We start from the raw sequence: 24,530 nt of genomic DNA on the forward strand, positions 1-24,530 counted from the left end.
CCTGCAGCGCCACCTAGTGGCCCCCTCCACAAACTTCCCAGGTTTCTCTGAAACTATCTCCCCCATTTCTTACAGCACAATAGCATTATATTACATTCGTGTACTATAACTTGTCCAACAATTTCCCTTACAAGTCTTTTTTATCTCTTTTGTTGGTTAACTTCCTACTCCTGCCCCTAAATGGGGATACCTCCCAAGTCTCTGTCTTCAGTCCTCTTCCCTTCTTCTTCTATCTCTAAGCTTTCTCCATTAAAACATTTCCATAGTTTCATATAATGCTTAAGTCAGATGAAACATAGGATTATAGGGCCCTGGTGCCAAGGTCTCTGGATTCTACCTACATAACCTTTCTTGCATGTGACCTTTTCTTCCTCTGATGCTGGCAACGGGGCCTCTATAGGTTCTCATCACCTCTGCCTGAATTACTGCAAATAGAGCCCTGGTTGGCCTTCCCGTATCAAGTCTCTCCTCATTACAGCCCCCTCTACTCAGCTCTTGAAATTATCTTCCTAAAGCCCAGATCTGTTTGTGTCATCCACCCTCCACTAGTCAAGGAATTGTGGCTATTACCTCCAGAATCAAATAAAAAAATCTGCTTGATTTGAGCCCAAGTCTTGAATTTTAAAATTTTTTATTACTTGGACCCTCATTTTAATATTCTTGTGCATTTTCCCCCTCCACATACTCTGACATCCAGTGATAGTGGGATCTTTGGTACTTTTGGCACAAGACCTTCCATCTCCTAACTCCTGGAGTTTTCTCTAGCTGCCCCCCCCCCCATGCCTGAAATAATCTCCTTCCTCATCTCTGTCTCCGGCTTTCCCTGGCTTCCTTCAAGTCCCTACTAAAATCCCACCTTCTGCAAAACAAAAACAAAAACCCTTTCCTGATACCACTTAATGTTAGTGTCTTCTCTCTAAAATTATCTCCAATCTATCTTGTATATATTTTGCTTGTACAAAGTTGTTCACATGTTGACTCCTTCATTAGACTGTGAACTCCTTAAGGACAGACTGCCTTTGTCTTTCTCTGCATTTCTGGTGCTTAGCATCGTGTCTGCAACATAGTAACTGCTTAATAAATGTTTGTTGACAAAGTTTTATTTTTAAAAGGAATGTGAAAAATTGGCTTTACATGTAATTGAAAAAAATAAAATACTATTTATTTTTTTAAAAGAATAAGAAAAAATAAATAAATGTTTGCTGATTTGACTTATAGCTATGAAGGTGATTACAGATTATTTAGTCTAAACCTCTCACTTTATAGAGAAGAAAACTGAGCCCCAAAGATGTTAAATAATTTGTTAAAGGTTACACAGCTAGTGAATGAGAAGAGTCAGAATTTGAATCCAGGTCTTCTGATTAACACTTTTTCCAAACCCTTCATTTTACAAAGGAGAAAAATGAGGCCCAGAGAAGTCAAGGAATTTGCCCAGAGTCACATTTGTAGTAAGTATCAGGGGCAAGATTTAAGTCAAGACTCACTGATTCCAGAGTCAGACTCCTAACATTTACTTCAAACAGCTTGGAAATGTTACAAGATTTTTGGGTATTGTGATACAAGTAAGGAGTGGGGATACAATAAATGACATCTGCTTAAAATTACAGGATCAGTTCTTAGTCATTTTTATCCCATAGACATTGCCTTCTACTTCACCTAGAAGATAGCGACCTTGTTAAGAGAACACAGCTTGCTTTAAAGGGAAATGCGTTCTGTGATTCAGTGGGGAGTCTGTGTTGTCATACGTCCTTGAAATGTCATCACAATATAATTCCCCGAAGACAGAACACCGAACATGAAACATTTGCTATTTGTGCTGTATAACAGATTCTGGAGAGATGAGGGAAATGGGTTGTAATCTTGTCATTACACCTACATGGAGCATTTTAAGGGAGTAAGCAGATTTTTCACATAAGCAATGAGTACCTGCACAGCTTGCAGGTAATAGAAAAAAGAAAACAGTGTGGTTTCTCTTCCTCTGAGAGTCCCAAAGGACACTGAGGATACGCCTCCTGTAGTGTCTTCAGGCTGAATCAATTCAATTCAGTATTTATGTGGCATCTATTTTGTGTAAGAGACAGTACAGCCCAATGGACATAGAACCACTTTGGAGCCAGGAAAACCTGGGTTCAAGTCCCGTCTCTCATGCATACTGGCTGTGTAAGTCACTGAACCTTTCAGTGTTCCAGGGAATTCTTTAAGACTGAGATTCCAAGAAAGTATCACTCGCATTAGTTGAGTGGGTTTTTTTTTGTTTGTTTATTTGTTTGTTTGTTTGTTTTTATCCAGGAATTCTCTCTAGCAACGGAATCACAGGTCCAGTCTCTATGGCTGTTCTGTTATGTGTAAAACAACAGGGATAAAGAAATTTAAGATGATGCAATGCCTGCCCTCAAGCAAATTTCCAGAGATTGCATTAGCAGAATTAAGTATAACATAAGTATTCAAGGTATAGGAACTGGACCAGGGTTTGGGCAGCTGCAGCCTAAGGCCACATGTGACCCTCTAGGACTTCAAGTGAGGCCTTTTGACTGAGTCAAAGTTTTACAGAACAAATCCTTTTATTAAGGGGATTTGTTCTGTGAAGTTTGGATTCAGTCAAAAGGCCACACTTGAGGACCTAGAGGGGATTTGTTCTGTGAAGTTAGGATTCAGTCAAAGGGCCACACCTGAGGATGTAGAAGACCACATGTAGCCTTGAAGCCACAGGTTTCCCACCCTTGAATTAAACTGTATTACTTGGAACAGTTATCACGCTGTAGTGGTTAGGGAGCAGGTCTCAAAGTCAGGAAGAGCTGGATTCAGGCAGACCCCTGATGGATCATGACTATGGGGCAAGGTACCGCAGTCAACTCCCTAAGGAGTTAGGGCTACCGTTGGTACCAATCTCCATTGGTAGACCAATTAAATCACAGATGTAGATTTTATGATGCCAATGGCCAAGTGGAGTACAGAAAAGACAAATGGCACTGAACTCGAAGTTAGGTTTACACGAATCTAGCTTTAAATTAAAGCCCTGCCACTTTTGAAGAATGGGATCATGGGTAAGTCATTGGTCCTTACTTATCTTTGAATATGAGGGGATAATATTCATGCTACTCTTTGTTGCTGCTGTTAAGAAAGGTTTGTTTTTGTAAACTAGGAAACCTGTTACATGTGAAGTTGACATTTATAGAGCACTTTAAGGCTTACACAGGGCTTTGCCTACATTACCTCATCGATCTTCACAATAACCCTACATACTGTGAATTAGGTGAGTTTATTTCCCTAATTTTATAGAAGAGGAAGCTGCCAGCCAGAGAGGTTAAGCACCTGGCAGAGAGTCACAAAGCTAGAAAGCAATAGAGGGCAAGATTTGAACCCACGTCTGTCCTGATTGGAATCCAGTGCTCTTTCAGGTAGCCTTTCTGTAGCTGGTGCAGTTGAGCGCAAAGCTGATCTTCGAGTCAGGAGGAACTGAGTTCATATTTTACCTCAGATCCCTACTAATTGCATGACCCTGAGCAAGTCTCTAAGCCTCAGTTTCCTTATTTCTAAAATGGAGATAGTAATAGTCCCTGCCTCCCAGGGTTGTTGTGAAGATCCGATGAGACAGCATATATAGAGTGCTTTGCAAAACCCAAAGCACTCTATGAATGCTAGATTTTATTATCTCTATACATAGGAGCTATGGCAATTATTGCTGATACAGGGATTCCTAAACAGACACCATGCAATGGAGATTTTGCATAGTTATTATTCATTTAAATCAGTTTGGGGTTTAGTGTGCTCTGATCTTAAAGAACCTGATTCTCAAGGGTGAAAATAAATCAGAACTAAATTATGTGATAGGTATAGGACTTGAAGTTCATTGATATGGGAAACTTCCAGGCAAGGAAACTCCCTGTACTACTGCAGGTCAGCAGCTTCTCTTATACAGTTGCCTAGAGCCCAAAGAGTTCAGCTAATTTGCCCAGGGTCATAGAGACAGTCGATGTTTCAGTCAGGACTGAAACCTAGGTCTTCCAGCTGTCCAGTCACCACATCATGCTGTCTTTCAAGTTACATAAATAACAATAAACAAATAAATGGGTGGAAGAGGGGAGACCTGAAGTTCAGAAAGAATATTCAAATTAAAGACATGAAAGGAATGGTTCTTTCATTGCCTAAAGAGGCCACCATCATTTCTGCTCCACCCCACTGCACTGCCCTCAGAAATCATCAACATTCTGCCCAATTCCATCTCAACTAATGATCTTAAGGTTTGGTAAAGTTAAAAGTAGACCCTCTTTATAGAAGATCAGTGATTATTGCTTTCAGGAATCAGTAAATGTGCTGGTCGACTTCAATCCAATTCTTAGCATAAAGAATTTTGAAAATTCACTCAGATTATGTAGGAATGGAACAAGTAAATTTCATTGCCTGCTCCCAAATTACTCAACACTCTAATGGTTCTGTGTTCACGTGAAGTAAGGAATAACCTCCACTGGTGCAGATTTTAATCCATACATGCCTGCCCACCTTATGCAGATCTTGTCCAGGCGCTTCCAAACATTTACCACAAAGGGACCATTCAAAACACTCTAGTCTTCCCTTCTTTTCTCCCATGAGGGTCCAAGTGGAGCCTTTTTGCCATCTGCCTGCCACTGCTGTCTCACATCTCATTAAGAACCCATCTTATCTTCCTGTCTTACAATTCCTTGATGATGTCCTTCACTCCCATTCTTCTTCAGAGAACATATAGTTTTATGGTATAGGTTGCCCACATCATACACTTTTATTGCCTTCTGTATTACTTTCCAAGGGAGACATTTTCACCCCTACTCACACCTAGCCAGCTGTCTATGGTCTCTATTTTTGCCTCTGGGATTTCCCAGGAAGCCTTGGATTCAGACTGTCAGCCCATTCCCTCTGCCTTTGCCTCCATGTCAGACCACATCTTGCCTGCCCACCTGTGCCCTCCTTGCTTTTGTGCCTTTCCATGGTATTCTCCATCTGTCCCAGATCCAGGTTTCTGGCTTCTGCCATTGGCGCAGGGTAATGTCCGATATTCCTATTCCTAGACCAGACCCATGTAGAATTGCCCCTTCCCCAGGATATAACTTTGCCTGCCCTTGCTTATTATGAGGTGGGTTCTCCGGGCCTCACAGAACTCAGTAGCACCATCTGCTACAAGGCTGGAAACTGAGCAATTGATGGGAACATTCAAATCACCTTCCTCCCTCAAGGTACTCCTTTCCAGGCATTTGCCTGAAGTGATTTCTCCATAGTTAGCATATTCCCATCCAATCCTGCTCATCGACCCCAGAGATTTTGAAACTTCAGCTACCATTGTACAAACCCACTTCGCCATCTTCCATTGCCCACTCATTTGCTCTCATTGCCCTCAATCCATCTCTCTCAATATATCTCCAGATATCCTCCACTGTGCTTTCTAAAATCCCTGATCTTTAGTTAAACTGACTTTCATTTCACGTCTTTTCCTTTTTCACTCATTCCATCTTCCTGCACTCACTGAGACCTAGATTCCTCCTGATGACACAATCTCTTTGATAACCCTTTCTATTACTGATTGTACTTTTAACTTATACCTCCAACTCACTGACTGTGTTGTGGGAATTGGAATCTCTCTGTACCACCGTAACTCAGTAAATTTGCTTTTGAAGTTCTTTCAACTCATATTTACAAACACAACATACCCTCACTTGATTCATCTATCATCACTAGTTATCATCCTATGCCATTTCATGGCTAAATTCTTTGAGAAATCCATCTACAGTCAGTGTCTCCACTTTCTTTCCTGACACTCTCTTTTCAAGTGTCTAGGATCTAGGTGCTGATCTCATCATTTAACTGAATCTGCCCTCTCAAAAGTTATGAACGGCAAATCCAAATGTCAAATGCCAAATCCAATGTCATTTTTTCAGTTTTCCTCCTTCTTGCCTTCTCTGCACCCTTTTATAGTGTTAATCACCTTCTCTTCGATTGTGTACAATATTCCATTGCTTTCACAATTTTAATTTGTTCATATATTCTACAATCAATGGATGCCTATTTTGTTTCTCATTCTTTGCCGCCACAAAAAGTATTTCTATAAATTTTGGTATATGTAGGACCTGAAAGCAAAAACAACCACAGAAACCAAACAATTGAAACTGAATGATGTGATATTACAATGACCAAGCTTGTCACTAAAGAAGAAATAAGACTATACCTCTCCTTTCTTCATAGAGGTGAGGGTCTATGGGTGTAGAGAACTGCATATAACATCAGATGTTTTGCTGAATATGGTCGTTTCGCTGAATTTTTCACCCATTTTTTTTCCCTTCCTAATTCTGAGCTATGGCTTTTAGGGAGTAGATAGAGGAAGAGATAAAGTAGAAATTGTAGGTGGCATAAATACAAAGTAAATAAATTTTAAAAAAACTTAATTAAAAAGGGTATAATTACCCATGCATCATCTCCTTCAGAATGTAAGCTCTCTGAGAGCAGGGAGTTTCCCTTTTGTCTTTGTGTCTCTTTGCTTTTGTATGTAGGTAGCACAGTGTTTGGCAAACAAACAGTGCTTAATAAATGCTTGTTGATTGACTAAGTCACATAGGAAAGCCTCCATCATCATCATTATTGTGATTGTTATTATGACTATTATTGTTATTAATTTGGACTTAGGATACATCATTTCAAAGGGCAAGTCATATGATGACTCTATCAAATAGACAAGATATTTTGTAATCCACTTACTAGGGAAATCACAGCTCAGATGCAGCAGCTGGTTTTCAGGCAGTGTTGGCTCATTACCCTTTTTTTCCATCTGGGTTGACCGAGGTACAAGTCAATCAAGTAAAGAGCCAGGGGTCTCACTTACAGAGAACAGAAGATCTGGCCAGAAATAAAATCCCAGGGCTCTGTCATTCTGGTGCATTGACTTCTTTACTTGTCAACTCAGCTTCATAAAACAAAATTTACTTTAAAATATAGTTTATTCCTCTTCTAAAAGAGTAAAAATTACAATTTTATTATTGGCAATAATAATGATGATGATAGATGATATGAATGTGCATAATCTTAAGCTTGGGAATCCCTTTCCATACAATATCTCACTTGAAAGATAATCACCCTGGGGATATATTATCCCCATTTTACAGATGAGGAAAAAGTCTGAGAGAGGTTAAGTGCCTTAGAATGATAGATCTAGAACTTCAGGGAATATTAGAGGCCTTATAGATCAACTTCTTTATCTTGTAGACAGGGACCTCAACTTGGTCCATGGATGCTAAGTGACTTGTCCAAGGTCTTAAGGTAGTAAATGTCTGAGTCAAGATTCAAGAATCAACATTTTCTTATTTCTAGGTCCATCATTTTACATAGTATGCTGGGTTGAGTATTGGCCCCAGTTGGAATAATCATGGTTGTGAGATCAATTTTGCTTTTCTCACAGGGTCCAATGGACAGCTTCATACATTCTACCACATACTTTTCCCTGGTAGTTGTTATGTATCCTACTACTCTGGATGATTCAGATGGTTCCATTGTCTCCATCTATAGCTAGATGTTGAATTTTGGTGCTAGAACCTATGTCCTCCTTATTGGGAAGTATCTGACATCACCCACTACATTTAGCTAATGTCAGCCACGCTTTATGCCAAGTCCCTTCAATATATTTCCATCTGCTCTGTCTGACGTTGCACTCTGAACCTTGCCATCAGCACCGCCACTGCCTCTTCTGGACCGGAGATCTTGCTCTGGGCTCTAAAATTTATGGGATTTGTCTCAGTTCTGAAATTCCTACCCTGGTGACTATATTATACTGATTAGACAGTTCATCTGAGTATCACATATACTCCACCATATTTAGTTAGCTGCTACCATGTTTTGCATTCCATCCAATATGTCTTCTTTCTATCCACCTACCCTGCTTGTAAGTATCTCCTTCCACATCCCATAATTCCCTTCCCCTATTATTCAGCTCTGGAACCAGAACAGAATAGATTTTGTAATTGCTAATTGAGATAGCAAGTTAATCAACTCTCCTATGGTGACTCTACTCGTCATCCCTGTGAATTTGAAATCAAAACACCCCTCTCTGGCTCCTAATTCTCTATATGGATCAACCCCTATTCTATTTATGTCTCCAGTACTTAGCAATTGTTTGCCAGATAGGAAGAACTTACTAATCCTTTTTATTCACTCATTTAAAACATTAGCAAAATGTTTTCTTCATAAGGCAGAGAAAAAATAAAATTTACCAGCATCAATATGGTAAAAAAAAAAAAACTGGAAAGATCATTAGACTTTGACTCAGAAGATTGTCTGTCTAGTTCAGGGAGGGAATTTTAAGACCTCTTGTTCCTATCATTTCATTCTACAGATAAGAAAACTGAAGTCCAGAAAGGTTAGGTAACTTGTCTAACCTCTACTATGTAGAATAGTAGTAGATTCATCATTCCAAACCAGGCCCTCTTGCTCCTAAGTTCTTTTTTGTTTTGTTTCTTAAGAGATTATCTAGGTGCCATGATCAATAGAGTGATGAAGATTTGAATCGAATTCTGCATTCGGACACTTACTAGCTGTATGACCCTCAATGAGTCACTTAAATTCAGTCTGCCTTGGTTTCCTCAACTGCAAAATGGCAATTGTAACAGCACCTACTTCTCAAGGCTGTTGTAAATATCAAATGGGTGAATATTTGTAAATTGCCCAGCACCTAGTGGAAGTGCTTAATAAAGGTTTGTTTCCTTTTTTTCTTCCTTTTCTGAAATACCAAAATGCCTTGATCTGAATTTGAGATGAAGGCCCATTATTTCTTGCCCCAGAGAAGGTTCTTAATCTACTAGACTACAAATTCTATGAGAATACAAAATTTATATTACTTTAACTTTATGAAAGACCTGTGATTTCATTAGTGTACAGGTGAAAGGGATCTCAAAGGTTATCTAATCCAATTCTCATTTTGCAGATGAGCAACAAGAGCTGGGGAAATGAGGTGACTTACCCAAATTCACATACATAGGAAGTGGTAGAGCTGAGATTTGAACTCAGATACTGAGTTGAATCTTGAGAAGCTCTCAAGAAGTCTAAAAGACTGGAATATTACCAATCTCCCACCCGTACCATCTTTCCATGAAGAAGTTACTGCCATAGAACAAACCTTTTAATTGAACTTGTCAAGATACTATTAAGAGACACCCTATTTTCCAGAGCTAAGGCCCGGCAAACAAGCTGTGTGGCCTGAGCTTGGCATAACAACAATCCTTTGTGCTCACTCTCTAGATGAACTGATGGTCCTTGACTTTGGGCAGGTACCAACAGGCTCAGGTGTGAAGCCCTGCTACGAACAGACTTTTCGTCACTAGAAAATCTTGCCTCACTGTTGGTATTCTGCCTCACTGCCATGCTATACTGCACTGTGTGACTCTTTGTCTAGCCACAAGTATGTAAATCAAGGTTCAGTCCCACTTCCTCAGGTCTTTCTGCTAAGGGTGGGGCCCTAATGTGAGTTTTTGCTTTCAAACCATTTCCCTCACTTTGAAATTAAACTTCTGTTTGCTTCCTGACTCTTGTGTCTCTAGCCTACTCTGTTCAGCAGTGGCCATCCACAGGTTAGAAGCCTGTTCAGTCCAGTTGACCAGCTACAGATAGTGCCGCATGATAAAAATCACTCATGGGAATGAGATTTGAGGAGTTCTAAGCATAAAGTGTCTTCTATCAATGAGATTGCTATTAAAAAAGGAACATTCTTAGGAGAGCTCAGATTGTCAGAAGAGGCTTCATGAAAAAAAGTGGCAGCTGAGCTGGACCTTGGAGGAAAAGATAAAATTTAATAAGCAGAGAGGATAAAGGCAAACATTCTAAAAGTGGGCAGCCACCTGAACAAAAGCAGAGAGGCAGGGGATGGCTGGTGAAGAACAGTCAGTCAGGCAATCAACATTTGGTAAGCCCCTACTTTGTACCAAGCACTGTGCTAAGCACTGAGGATGCAGAAATAGGCAAAAAGACAGTCTCTGCCTTTGAGAAGCTCACAAGGTAATGGGGTAGAATAGAGTCTGATAGTTGCTAGTTTGATTGTAACAAAGAGAACATAATGGCAGTTGAAGTAATGGATTGAGCATTGAACTTTAAATCTAGAAGAACTGAGCTCACTGGACTTAGAGTCAGGAAAACTTGCGTTCAAATCCTGCTTCATACACTTACAAGCTAGGCAACACTGGGCAAGTCACTTAATCTTTGTAAGCCTCAGTTTCCTCACCTGTAAAATGTGCATAATAATATGCAACTAACTTGCAGATGAAATGTAGTATGCAAAGCACTTTGTAAACCATAATGACATGTATACATGTGAGGAAAGGAAATGTTATTTGTTAAGCATTATGCTAAATTATGAAGATTAAACTATAATGTGGGCAGCTAGATGATCAGTGGATAAAGTGCCAGCCCTGGAGTCAGAAAGACCTAAGTTCAAATCTGGCTTCAGACACATACTAGCTGTGTGACCCTGGGAAAGTCACTTAATTCTTTTTGCCTCAGTTTTTTCATCTGTGAAATGAGCTGGAGGAGGAAACAGCAAACCACTCCACTGTCTTTGCCAACAAACAAACAAACAAATGGAGTCACAAAGAGTCAGAGGGGATTGAAAATGACTACAGGACACCACCAAACCAGAAGGACACAAACACAAAAGCAAAGCCAGTCCTTGCCCTGAAGGAACTTGCTTTCTTATGGGGAGAGACAGTTTAGGGGAAACTGGCAGCCTGGAGAGAGCTATCTTGGTTTGGAAAGTTGGAAGGGGCTAGTGAGACTGACATACTCTCACCAGGAACATTAGCAGTAGTGACTGGTTATGGTCACAGAACTAGAGGAGGGGCCTAGTCATACTGAAGGCTAGGGGATGGCCTGGCAGGGAATTAAATCTTGGCTGCAGCTGGGTTTGTTTTCGTGGCCACAGGAGGCATTGGCCAATCACAAGGGGCTGTGGGATAATGCTAAGCCTTCTGAGCTGAAAAGGTTGAGCTCTCCAAGACTTGGGGTCTGATCAGGGAAGCAAACAGCTGTGCGCTGGTGTCATGAGGAGTTAACTGATTCTAGAAAAGTAGACGGGGGACAGACCCTGCAAGTGCAAGGCATTTGCATCCTAAAGGGAGCAGCTACAGTGTTCCCTCTTTACTTTGAAAGGAATGGAAATAGGAGTCAGGTCCAACAATCTTAGTTCTCCCCAAATGCGTTGCTTTGAAAAGCATCTGGAGGTAACTTATGATAGAGTCTTGGAATCAAAGGCAAAGATAGAACTGGACAGAATTGTTGTGGTTTTTTTTTTCTCTTAGTCCATCCTCTCCTCTTCAGGCACATGTACTACAGAAACAAGGGCTGAAATCAGCTTTCCCTGCCACTTGCTCACAATATATTATTATTCTGGGTGAGTAACTAAGGGACTTGCCTTTCTCTGATTTTAAGCAGAAGTACATCTATAAAAGCCATGAAGCAGTTGCCTGACACATAGGAATTTATCCTAAAAGCCTCTAGAAAGGAAATCCCACAGCCTCCTTCAATGACCTACCCAGCCAAAGAAGCTTCATTATGGTTTATAACTAGCGACAATTGCTACTGGTTTCCTCTCCTTCGGTAATTATTAAGAGTGGAACACTGCCATTTCCCCATCTCCCACATAACTTAATTCTTTCTTTGTGAGAGCAGAGCATCGGGGAAATGCCCTCTCCAATGTCACAGTACTTTTAGAAGTTGGCTATGGTGTCTAATACAAAAAGGGGTATCAATGGCACTTCTGGATCAGAATTTCGGAAGCAAAGATATCACCTTTCAGAGGCAGTGTGATATAGTAAAAAGAGAACTGAATCTGGAGCCAAAGGACCTTGGTTCAAATCCTGCCTCTGTGGCTTACAATCGGGTCAAAGTGCAGCAAGTTACTTCATAATAGCTTTTATGTAGTTCTTAAAGTTTGTAGAGCACTTTATATATATATATATATATATATATATATATATATATATATATTATATATATATATATATATATATATATATATATATATATATATATATTATCTCATATGATTCCCAACCACAGCCTTGGGAAGTAGGTGTCATTATTAGCCCCATTTTACAGGGGGTGGGGAAGAGAGAGCATTGAGGAGGTTAAGTGCCTTGACCAAAGTCACACAAATGACTGAGGCAGGATTTGAAATCATGTCTTCCTGATTCACCTTCTAGACACTGTAGCAACTATCTTCTTTCCCTCTTTGGTGCTCAGTTTCCTCATCTGTCAAACTAGAGGGTTTGGACTTAATGGACTGAGGAACTTTCTAACTCTAGATCTATGCTCTTTGATCAATCAATCAGGCATAAAAATCAGGAAAACAAGCCATGTAGATGATGACAGAGATGCTACTTGCTGGTTATGAGGACTTGGACAAAACACCTCAGCTTCCAGATATCATTTTTCTTATCTATGGAATGGGTGCAGTGGTTAGACTCAATGGTCTCCGCAAACCATCCTGGTTCTAGCATTCACTTAGATTCAATTCAACATTTTAACAAAAAATTAATCATTTACTATGTGCAAGATGTCAAAGACGAAATGAAAATCAGTCCATACTTGCATTTTACCAAAGGATAAAACATTAACGTGGATAAGTAATCACAAGACAATTTGAGTAGAGAAAGAATATTAGCAATTAAGAATATCAGGGAAGATTTCCCATAGGAAGTGGAACATGAGTTGAACCTTGAAGGCAGCAAGAATACTTGCAAAGAGTGGAGGTGAGAAAGGAGTGCTTCCTAGGGATGGAGGCTGGAGATAAGATGCTGTGCTTTTGGGAATATCAAGTAGTCCAGTTTGAATGGAACCTAGAATACACAAAGGACAGCGATTGTGATTTGTCTTGGAAAGATAGGTAAGAGCCATATTGTGAAGGCCTTTATTATTTGGTCTATAGTTCATCCTCAAGGCAATAGGGAGCCACTAAAGATTATTGAAGTCAAATACCATACTCAGATTTGTACTTCAGGAAGGTTATCTTGGTAGCTGAGCCTCAACTCAGCTGGAGTGACTGGAAGTAGGGAGGTCAGATCAGAGACCTGATTGGTGATGTCATCCTGACATAGCGTGACCACCACGTGAGTAGAGGAGAGACAGATCTAAGAGATACTCAAGAAGGCCTGGTAGCTAAACGGATATTGGGTGCAAGGAAGAGAAAAGACGGAGAATGACTCCAAAGATCTAAGCCCAGGTAACTGGAAAGATGGTGGTACCAATAACAGAAATAATCGAGGTTTGAAAAAACTTGGTTTGGGGGAAAGTTGGCAAATTTAATTTTAGCTCTTAATCATTAGGGGACAAAAATAAGAGTTCATGGTTGGGGGAGAATTCTCTGAAAGAAGTGAGATGAGGCATCCAGATGTTCTGAAGCTGAATAAAACACGGTATCATATTCAGAAAATCAAGAGAATGATTTCATGCTTTTCCTGGGAGACAAAATATAATGGGTGACATTTGTGAATGAAATGACAAGAAGAAGGCGGGGCAATAATCTGGACACCAAAATGCCTCATGCTCACTTGTTCTCTACTAGCATCCCATTAAAATATGACCAAAAAAACCCCCAAAAAACCCTTAAGACCATGAAATACAGCTAGCTACGCAAGACTGTTATGAGCTTTTAAAGTGAACGGCGGGAGAATAGGAGTCAAAAAGGAGATGATCCTCTTCCTTAAATAACTTCTGAGTGATGCTCATTAATTCCTTTGGCTGCCAGAATGGAGAAGGAGCAAAAGTGATGAGTGACTGAAACCTTTCTGAAAATTGTACAAAGTCCCAGTGCCTGCCAGTTTGCTTTTAACTCTCTTTCCTTGGCCCACAGTCCAGCCAAACTTCCCAAACTCAACTTTCTCTCACCAGATGGATTGGTCTTAAGTTCCCCAGAAGCGCAGCTCATATTCCACCCCTATTCTCCTCCAAGTGTCGTGAAAAAATTATGACTTCCCCCAGCCAAGCAGAGGGGAGTGCTATTTGATCCTGGCAGTGATATCACTCTCCTTGGCAGGCAGCACAATCAGTTAACACTGCTAGCACTTTGGAGCTGTCTCCGACTCTGGTCTTGTTTTGGAGCTGATGAGCCCCCTGAGTGACTTTGGCTTACAGGACAGCAGTTCTTTTGACAGCCTGCTGTGGGTACACATGTCTGGACAATAGATAAAGTTCCTAACCCTTGTTTCTCATTTGGTCTCCAGTGGAGCTCCCAGACAGTTTGCAACAGAAGGCAAGGATGTTCAATGGTTTCTCAGGATGCCATTTGACCTGCTAGCCTCTAATGACTCCACACAGGCTCATTGAAATTCTCTCAAAAGTGGCACCAAATTACCCACGAGTCTCAGATCAAACAAAGCTACTGTGAGTTTACTGTCACCGGATAGGTTGGCTTACCAATGCTAGCAGCATATAAGATGCTTATGCCTCTTGAGTAATTTTCTTTCATTTAAATGAATTCTATTTTATTAATTATCAATAAATACAAGCATCTCAATACACAAAGAAGAATATTTAAAAGTAACCTTATGTGCAAGTAGGATAATCTGCAGGGTCTACAATTCTGCCAAAAGCAGGAGGAAGTTACAGACAGAGGAGTTCAGTTTAACTCTTGGTTCTGTGCATCTTTTGGCAAATCACTAAAACTTTCTGGACCTCAGTTTCCTCTTCTGTAAAATAAGGGAGCTGGATTAGATTGTCCCTTCCAGCTTTAAATTCATAATCCTACATTGCCTTTCTTTGTGCTTAGCACAGTACCTAGAACATCGTAGGTGTTTAATAAATGCTAGTTAATTGACTGACTACCATTAAGTTAATAGCGGAATCTTGCTGGCGACTTCATACGCCTAAGAGCTATTCTTCTTATGAGTAAATTGAGATTTGCTAAGTTTTCACCATTTTAAAGGAAAGGGAGATGAGGTGCAGAGTAGTGACAAATTCCCAGTAGTTGGCAAGTCCATAAGTATTTTTAGGTGCCTACTATGTGAGAGACATTGTGTTAAATGCTGGGGATACAAAGAGAGGCAGAAACAGTCCCTCCTTTCAAGGAGATCATGCAAACAACTATGTGTAAACAAGATATACGAGATAAATTCGAAACACTGTCAGAGGGAAGGCACTAGTATTAAGAGGGACCAGGAAAAAGGCTTATTGCAGAAAGTAGGATTTTAATTGGGCCCTGAATGAATCCAGGGAGATCAGGAAGCTAAGATGAGGAAGGAGAGCATTCCAGGAGCAGAGGACAGCTAGTGAAAATGCCAGGATTGGGGAATGGAGTTTCTTGTTGAAAGAACAGTGAAAAGACAAGAATTACTGGATCATAGAATACATGGAGGAGAGCAAGAATGTGTGCTTCATACTTGTACAACTGTTACTTTTTTTCACTAATTCTTAACTCTTACCAGTTACAACTTAATCTAATTCTGGTTTTAATTCCTAGCTTTGAGTCAAATCCCCACTCCCCCAACACTTTGGGAATCCTCTCAAAAGAATCATAGTATCCTAGAAGTTGGAAGGAAGCCCTGCTGCCTGGTCCAGCATCCAGAAGAAAGGAGGCCTCACTATACGACATACTGGACAAGGAGTCCTCCAGCTACTGCCAGAACCCCTTCAAGGAAGGGAAGCCCACTGTTTCCCCTTTGGGACAGTCCTAATTATTAGGAAGTTGTCCTCATTGTCGTTTTCTTGTCTTCTACCTCAATTAGCTTCTTTGCCACTTCCATCGCTCCTGGTTCTAACCTCTGGTACCAAACAGAATAAATCTCGTCCCTCCTATACATGACAGACCTTCAAATACTAGAATACAGCTCTCATGTGCCCCCTGAGTTTTCTCTAAGCTATACATTTCTATATTCTCCAAATGAGCCTCATATGTACAAACCAGAGATACCTCACTATACTCATTGAACTTGTCTGGCCACCCCGCCACCTCCCCCCCAATTTATCAACGTCATCTTAAACTAATGCCTGGAGCTGACCACAGTACTCCTTATGTGACTATCACCTCCCTATTGGAATGTATGCTTCTTTTATTTCAGCACAAGACCGTATTAGGGTTTTGTTGTGTTTTTTTTTTTGGTTGGTGCATTGCAGTGCTGACTCATTCTGAACTTGTGATCTGATAAAACCTCCAGATCTTTTTCAGGACAATTGCTAGCTAATCCTGCCTCCTCTGTCTTGTACTTGGTAAGTTGAATTTTTGTCTTGAATTTCATCATACTAAATTCCACCCGTGCTTTGCTGGTCACTCCCTCCCCATTATGGAATCCCAAAATCTTAGTTAAAATGTTGCCTTTGGTGCTGTCCTATGCAGCAATTTATTCGTTGAGTTGGATAAAAAACATAGATATCAGGCTTATCAAATCCGTCTATGACATGAGGCATTTTATGGATAAGATTGATATGTATCCAGAGGAATGTAACCGCGATGGTGAGGGGTCTAAAAAGCATTTTACCTAAAGAATAAGGAAACTGGGTAAATGTGACTTGGAGAAAGATGATAGCTACATTTAATTATTTGAAGACTTCACAGAATCACAGAATCTCGGACTTGGAAGGAAATGTTGAAGTCGTGTGGTATGATGCATCCATTGCCTGACACAGTCCTTGTATCAGATATTTTTTACTTTAAAATATTCTTGCAAGAGAAACTCGCTACATCCTTAGGCAGCCCATCTCACTTTGGGATATCTTTTATTGTAAGGAAGACTTTCCACTTAGTACAGAGTTAACTCAAAACCTGTTATAAAATGAAGCCCAGTGGTCTTGAAACCACCATGACAGTTTCCTTTTAAGGGAGACTGTAGATTACATAATCTATGCATGGAAACCATTGTGGCAAGATTATGCCTGAAGATTTTGAGACTACCATGTCTGTCTCCCCATAAGTGAGGTTGTAAGCTTATAGAACTCGCCTATAGAAAAATACTGACAATAACATTTTTTGAAGATTAGTATAGCTGTGTCCCCAAATTTTACTTTGTATACCACTAGCTTGATTTTTCCCTGATATGCAAATGCCCAAAATAATATTTTATCTATTGTCAGCTGTTTTTTTTTCCTCCCTGATAACAAACCTTCCAAAATGATATTTTTCCCGCACTCCTGATGTGCAATTTAGCCAGCTTCAAGAGGGTTGTCCAGAAACATAGTATAAAAACCTCACATTCAGAAGAGCACTTTGGAGCACAGCCTCCCCTCCAGTGAGAGCACCGATTCCTGCTGGATCATACCCTCCCTTCCAGCAAGAACACAACTTTCTGCTGGAGCACTCCCCTTGTGCTGAATGGACCCATGTCTGTGCTCCCCAACACAGTGCTGTCCTTACATGAGTTGTATTAGATGTTGTGTGTATGTAGGAGTTGTACATTGAGTCCCCTTTTCCTTTAACTCCTTCCCCCTTTTCTCTATTACTTACGATAAAGCTTTACATTGAACTGACTCCTATTACTTTACTTGTTATTCTCAGCACCCAAACTCAGTAAGAAGTGGTTTTCCCCAACATCTCTGGGTAGCCCACACATCTTTCCTTGGACATAAACTGGGTATCTGGACTAGGACTTAACCAGCTGACAGAGGCAACTACACTTGGGAGAGTATGACACTGTCAACCCAGTTATAGAAAGCAAGGGTCAACAGAAGAAGCCTGCATACTCCCAGGAGGGACTCCCTAGTGCCAAAGGACTGTCTCACAACACTGACACCTTTTAATCCTGATTCTGGTATTTGGGTCCAGTCAAGCACATCTATCCCTCCTTCTATGGAACAACTCTTCAAGTTTGGAAATCAGAAATCATTCCCCAGGGGGAAAAAACATCCACAGCTCCATACAAATATGGTTTACAATCTCCTCACCATCCTGGTTGCTTTTCTCCCAAAGCTTTTGAGTTTTTCAATGTTCTCCTTAAAAGGCAACACCAAGAATTGCGAATAATACTCCAAAAGTAAACCGACCAGAACAGAGTGAAGCAGGGATGTTGCCTACCTCATTCTAGACTCTTGGTGTCTATTACTGCCCTCGAGGATAATGATAGCCTTCTATATTAGCAATATCACATTACTAACATCGTGAGTTTGCAGTCAACTAAGACTCCTGGTGTTGTTTAAAAATAATTTTCATTGCTGCCTTTTCATTTTGCATAAATATATATGGATATGTTCAGTTGTTTCAATCATATTTCACTCTTTATGACTACACTTGGGGTTTTCTTAGCACAGATACTAGAGGTTTGCTATTTCCTTCTCCAGTTCATTTTATAGATGAGGATACTGAGGTCAACAGGATTAAGTGACTGGTCCAAGGTCACACAGCTAGTAAGGTCTAAGGCCAGATTTGAACTCAGGAAATCAGGCTTCCTGACTCCAGGCCTGGTGCTCTATCCACTACACCACCTCGCTGCCCAGATAGAGCAATGATTAAGTACTTACTATGTGCCAGGCACCATACTAGATAGTGAGGATACAGCTACAAGCAAACAAGACAGTTTTACCCTCAAGGGGCTTAATGGGGAAGAACGTGATATCCAAGGAGCTGGAGGACATGGGGCAGGCACAAGGCAGCTAGCAAATAGATGGGAAAGTCTTAGAGAGAGAGAGTTGAGAGAGGAATGAAGTGAACATGAAATGATGGTCTAGACTGGCGTCTCATCAGTCAGGAGAATGAACCTCAAAGGGAGTGTTTTTCCAGGGTGACAAGAATGACAATTATTTAAACTCCATTCTAAGACTACTAAAAGTAACAATTAAGCAAAATTATCTAATACAGTGATCACATCAGACATTGTCCACAGCCTTTTTCTAGTAATCCTCCACCTCTCCTGTGAGAGAGGAGGAATGTTTCATTTTCTGTTCTCTATAACTTTCATTCTCCCCCTGCCCCATTATTCAGGCTTTGAATCCTCTAGGCAATCCATTCATTCATTCAAGTTAGTAACAAGTTGCTGCAGTCATGTAGCTTAATTTATTCTGTATTAGTTTCCACAAATTTTCCCTTTTTTCTCTGACTTCCTTACATTCATAATTTCTTTTTGCAAATAATATTACATTGTTCTAACATAATAAAGTTTTTCAGACCTTCACCAACCAATGGTTCCAACTTTGTCAACAGCCTTTTGTCACCACAAAGAACATTGCAATGAATATTTTTGATATATAGAATATCCCAAAAGTCTTAATGACTTAAACTTCAACAGCTTAAAACCACAATAAGACTTTTGGGACATTCCATATATTGGGACATTGTTTCTATCTTTGACTTCCTTGAACTATATGCCCAATGGTGGGATTTGTGGGTCAAAGGACAGTTTAGTCTTGTTTCCTGCATAATTCCAAATTGATATCCAGAATATCTGAACCACTTCACAGCTTCATGAATAAGGTATCAGTGTGTCTGCCTTCTGAGAGACCTTGTAACATTGGCTCTTCCCATATTTTACATCTTTGTCAGTGTGTATGATATAAGGATGTGGGACTCCAAAGTTGTTCTAATCTTCATTTCTTGATTTCTAGCTATTAATGGTGTGGGACATTTTATGTGATAACTTGTAGTCCACCATTGTTCTCTGGAAACTCTACTCGTTTTCTTTGACCACTTATCTAATTGAAAACAGCTTTTAGTGTTTATGTATTTTCAATAATTCCCTCTATGTTTGGAATGTCCCAAGTCATATCCTAGATCTCAAACATTCTCGCACAAACTGATTTACAACCATGCCTCCCACATCCTATACGTGTACACGTGGATTTTTTTTAGTTCAATTATGGAACTTTACATGTATCCAAGCAAAGACATATTTTTAAATTTGGCCCATAATAATCTGTCAAAATCTTTTTTTTCAATCCTTATTCCATTATGTAATGCATTAGCTTGCTATCCTACATTTATATTGGCTATAAATTGATGATTTGTACAACATTTATGCTTTCATCCAAGTCACTGGCATATTATTTCGAACAGAACAAGGTCAAGGTTGGATATCTATCAGTCAGATAGAGATTATCTTCTAGGTGCACATTAATTCTAGTTCTTTGGGTCTGGTCCTCCAATTAGCTGGAAATCCATCTAATTGTGTGATTGTTTCCTGACACCTTGTCATCTTGTATACAAAGGTAACCTCAGAGACTTTAAATCCAAGTACAATATGTGTAATATGTTCACTTGATATATTGGTCTCGTGAACTAGTGGAAGAAAGGATCAATTTCTTCAGTATTGTTCCCAAAGGTCAGAACCAGGAACACTGGATAGCAGTTACAAGGAATCAGATTTCAGCTTACTATGAGGAAGAACTTAATATTAACTAAAGATTTTCAGTAATGCCTGCCCAAAAGTTTTTTGTAGGTTTCCCACCACTGGAATTTTTCAGACACAGTCTGGTTGACCACTTTTTCAGTAATATTATGGAACAAAGTTCGTGTGTTGACAGAGAAGTTGGGCTAAATGACCTCTAAGGTTCACTCCAGTGATAAGGTTCTATGACTCTTAAAAGCTCAGATACATCCTTCACTGGGCAGAGATACAAATGTAAAAACAAACAATCATTGAAAGAGCTTAAGAACTTTGATCAACCATAATCAACAAGAGACGTGATAGAATCAAGATTAAGACTGCGACTCATATTGATGGACACAGCCAATGTGAGAATTTGTTTTTCTTCACTATGCATATTTATTACAAGGCTTGTATTTTTATTTGCTTTTCCCATTGCAGAAGGGAGATGGGAGAGTGAGAGAGAAATAAATGCTATTTAATTAGAAAATAATTAATTTTTTAAAAAATGAATTTGAAATGGATGATCCAGCCCTTGTAGGGAGAAGATCACGATCTGCAAAATACAAAGCCAGTATTTTAAAGCTAGACTATCAAGGCTTATATGAAAGTCATTTCCCAGATAGATCATGTGTCCATGGAATGATCATTTGTGGAAGTCATATCTGTTAGTAAGAGGGAAGTTGACTTCAAATCTGAAGCTAAATATTATTTAAAATTTTTGATTCCTGAAAACTTTGTTCACTATTTACTATGCACAAGGTGCCAGGTTCTGAGGGGGAAATGAAACAAGACATATTTCTCGACCTCAAACTAGGGAAAATAGAATATAACACAAAATAGACTAACTACAATAAATTTAAAGGAGAAATTCAACAAGATTGCTTCCAGCTGGTGGCTATCAGAACCAGGGAAGAGACAGCACTTGAGTTAGGTCCTGAAGAACCTAACAGTTTTTTAAAGGTAGAGTTCTAACAGGTAAACATGGGAATGGGAATCAATTCTATATGTAGTTGTTAGAAGTATGATGAGTGAGATCAGTCATCTGGAAATAAATAGTACTTGAATACATTTCCATTTGAGCACTTTGGGTAGACTATGGGGAAGAATGGTTTTTATGAGTGTACTCTGAGTGCCAATAATCTCATCTTCGTAGAGAAATATATTTTATGTTACAACCTTTCCATCCTCAAGGCACAAATCTTTACTCTGGCTTTATTTTTGGCTCCTGGGATTCATTTCACTATTTACTCACCCAGTTTTTAACTGCCACCATTGCATGGTGTTTCTCTTCAATATGCAGAATATCTCCTCATTCGTCATTTTTTTAATGTATTTTAAAGGTTTATTGATGTTCTTTGCATTTCTGAAAACTTAATAAATGTTTGTTGAATATGAACTTATAATTTTTGACCCAGAGATCCTACTGATAAGCATAGAGCCAAAGGAGATCAGAGACAAAAAGAAAGGTTTCAAAATAATAACAGCAACAATTTTTTAGCAGAGAACTAGAAAAAAAAGAGCAAATCCCTATATTTTGGGGGGATGAGTAAATAAATTATGGCACATTAATGAACATTCCCATATAAGAAAGACCAAAAGAAAAAACGAGTTAAGCTAAGCTATGGGGCATATTGTCTGCTTTTGACAGTATATGCAACATCCCATACCCTTAGTCTCCCTGACTCCCACTTGTCCAAAGAAATTAGAAAAGTGCATTTCCTCATCTCTTCTCCTAAGCCACATTTCTTCATTTAATTATATTTGTTGTTGTTCAGTTCTGTCTGATACTTCATAACTCTGTTTGGGGTTTTCTTAGCAAAGATACTGGAGTGTTTTGCCATTTCCTGCTCCAATTCATTTTATAGATGAGGAAGCCAAGGCAGACAAGTGACTTGCTCAGGGCCAGTGTCTGAAGCCATATTTGAACTCATCAGGATGAATCTTCCTGACTTTAGGCCAGGTGCTCTATCCATGGTGCCACCTAGGTGCCCATTTAATTACATAACATTTGGGTTTGCTCTTATTTATTTGCTTGTTTGCTTGAGGGTGGTTGTTTACATCGTTGTGGTTACTGTATATCTGAAACCACCCAAGATATCTTGGGGTTTACAGGCTAGACTTATTTTTTAAGGACTCTGCCTTAAACCCAAATCACTCTGGTTCTCATTGATTGGCCAACAATAGGTCCCAGTTAGAGCCTCCTTTGGTCATTGTTTGGGCCCTTATGGTTCTGAGTGAGTGTAAATAGCAATCATTTCTGTTTTGGCCAGAAACCCTGGGGGTCTTCCCCTCCCAGATTTTTTTTTTTTTACTAGGTGAAAGAGGCCATTCTTTGCCTCATTTCTTACCTAGCCTTAATCACTGAATGGGCATTGCCTCAGACAAACTGAGACCTGGGTAAGACCTTAGCTTAAAAAAGCCAAGTTCTCCCAGGGCGTCTCCGGTCATCCTGACCTATATCTTGCCACTAGACCCAGATGGCTCCAGAGGAGAGAGTGAGACTGGTGACTTTGCACAACCCTGCCTCACTTAAATCCAATTCACTTGCAAGTCATGACATCACTTTCTCGATGTCGTGATACCATTTGAGAACAGAGCACAAACAGTAACAACAACATGGTGTAGATTGTTTTCCTGGTTCTGCTTGCTTCATTTTACATCAGCTGATATACAACTGTCTGTTTTGTTTTTTTCTACTCCATTGCAAAAGCATCTAGGTTGCATAGTAGGTAGTGTCCTGAATTTGGAGTCAGGAAGGCCTAATTGTTTTCTCAAAGCCTTGCTACATATGTGAACCACGGGCAAACACTTTGCCCTTTCTCAGGCTCAGTTTTTTCATCTGTAAAATGGGAATAATCATGGCATCAATATCACAGTATTGCTGGGATCAAATGAGATAACACATGTAAAGCCCTTTGAAAACCTTCAAACTCTAGAAGCACTAGCTATTATTTCTATGGATTTCTCATCCTTGTTCCATTTTCCATCATACTATATTTCATTTGTTTTCAACAGTTTGTCCAGCCATTTCCCAAGGAATGTACATCTCCTTGGTTTAGAGCTTTTGACTCCCACAAAAATCACTGCTACGAATATAGTGGTATATTTAGTCACTTTCTGCTCTTGATTTCCGTGGAATATGTACCTAGCAGGGAGATTCCCCAAGAAAAGGGACACAGACATTTTGTTTCTAAACCAAATTCAACAAACATATATTAAGCATTTGATATGGCAGGAAAGAGAGATGCAAAGATAAACAATACAGTGTTTTTTTCCCTCAAAAAGCATACATTTTACTGCAGCAGTAGTAACATGTATACAGAGATGATAATACCAGATGATAATAAATGTCTTCGTTCAGTTTAAAGCTTTAACTCCTCTACAATTTTGGGGACACCCTGTATATTAAGATAAGGCAAAACAAGGCTCACATTCAGGAAAATATGCGTGTGTGCATGTGTGTGTGAAAGAGAGAGAGAGAGAGAGAGAGAGAGACAGAAAGACAGAGACCAAGAGACAGAGAGAGAGAACATTTATTAAGAGCTAATGATGTACTGGGAATGGTGCTAAATGCTAGTTATATAAATATAAGAAAAAGACAATCCCTACCCTTAAGGAACTTGGTTTCTAATGAGAGATTACACATAAAAGGGAACTGAAAAGGAGTGAGTGGGAGAGAAAGTCTCCAATGGGGACAAGGTAGAAAAGTCTGCAGAGTCAGGAACAGAGCTGGGAGAGAGGTGAGACATACTCACCCCCTAGGCTGACATGAAAGGAGGAGTCCCCCAGCCACAGGAGTGGAGGCATCTCCAAGGTGGGGAGACAAACAATTCCAGGGATACAGAAGCAGAGCCAGAAGAGGTGTGAGCCATGGCCGGCCCACGCACTGCCTCAGAGGAAGGTTCTGGGAAACAGCGATGGGAGGAGGGGACTGGCATAGAGGAGTCAAGTGTTGTTTTTTTTTTTGTCCAAATCTGGTTGCCTTTTTTTTCCCATTACACAACTCATATTAATTCTCTATCTTTTTTGTGCCATTAACCAAACCCCCAAATAAACTAAGCTATTCAATACTTTTTTCTAGACTTTTACTTATTAAACTGAGATCCATTTTCAATCTATGGTATGCCATAAGGCTTTGAAATCTAAAATGATTATGCTTACAACTTCTCATGTGCCGCTTTAATGTATGCATTATCTATCAGATATCCATAGATCTGACAGGCCTGATATATTCTTTATGAATCTTCG

Source organism: Phascolarctos cinereus, unplaced genomic scaffold (assembly GCF_003287225.1).
Source record: "Phascolarctos cinereus isolate Bilbo 61053 unplaced genomic scaffold, phaCin_HiC Scaffold_7;HRSCAF=346, whole genome shotgun sequence".
NCBI classification, from domain to species: Eukaryota; Metazoa; Chordata; class Mammalia; order Diprotodontia; family Phascolarctidae; genus Phascolarctos; species Phascolarctos cinereus.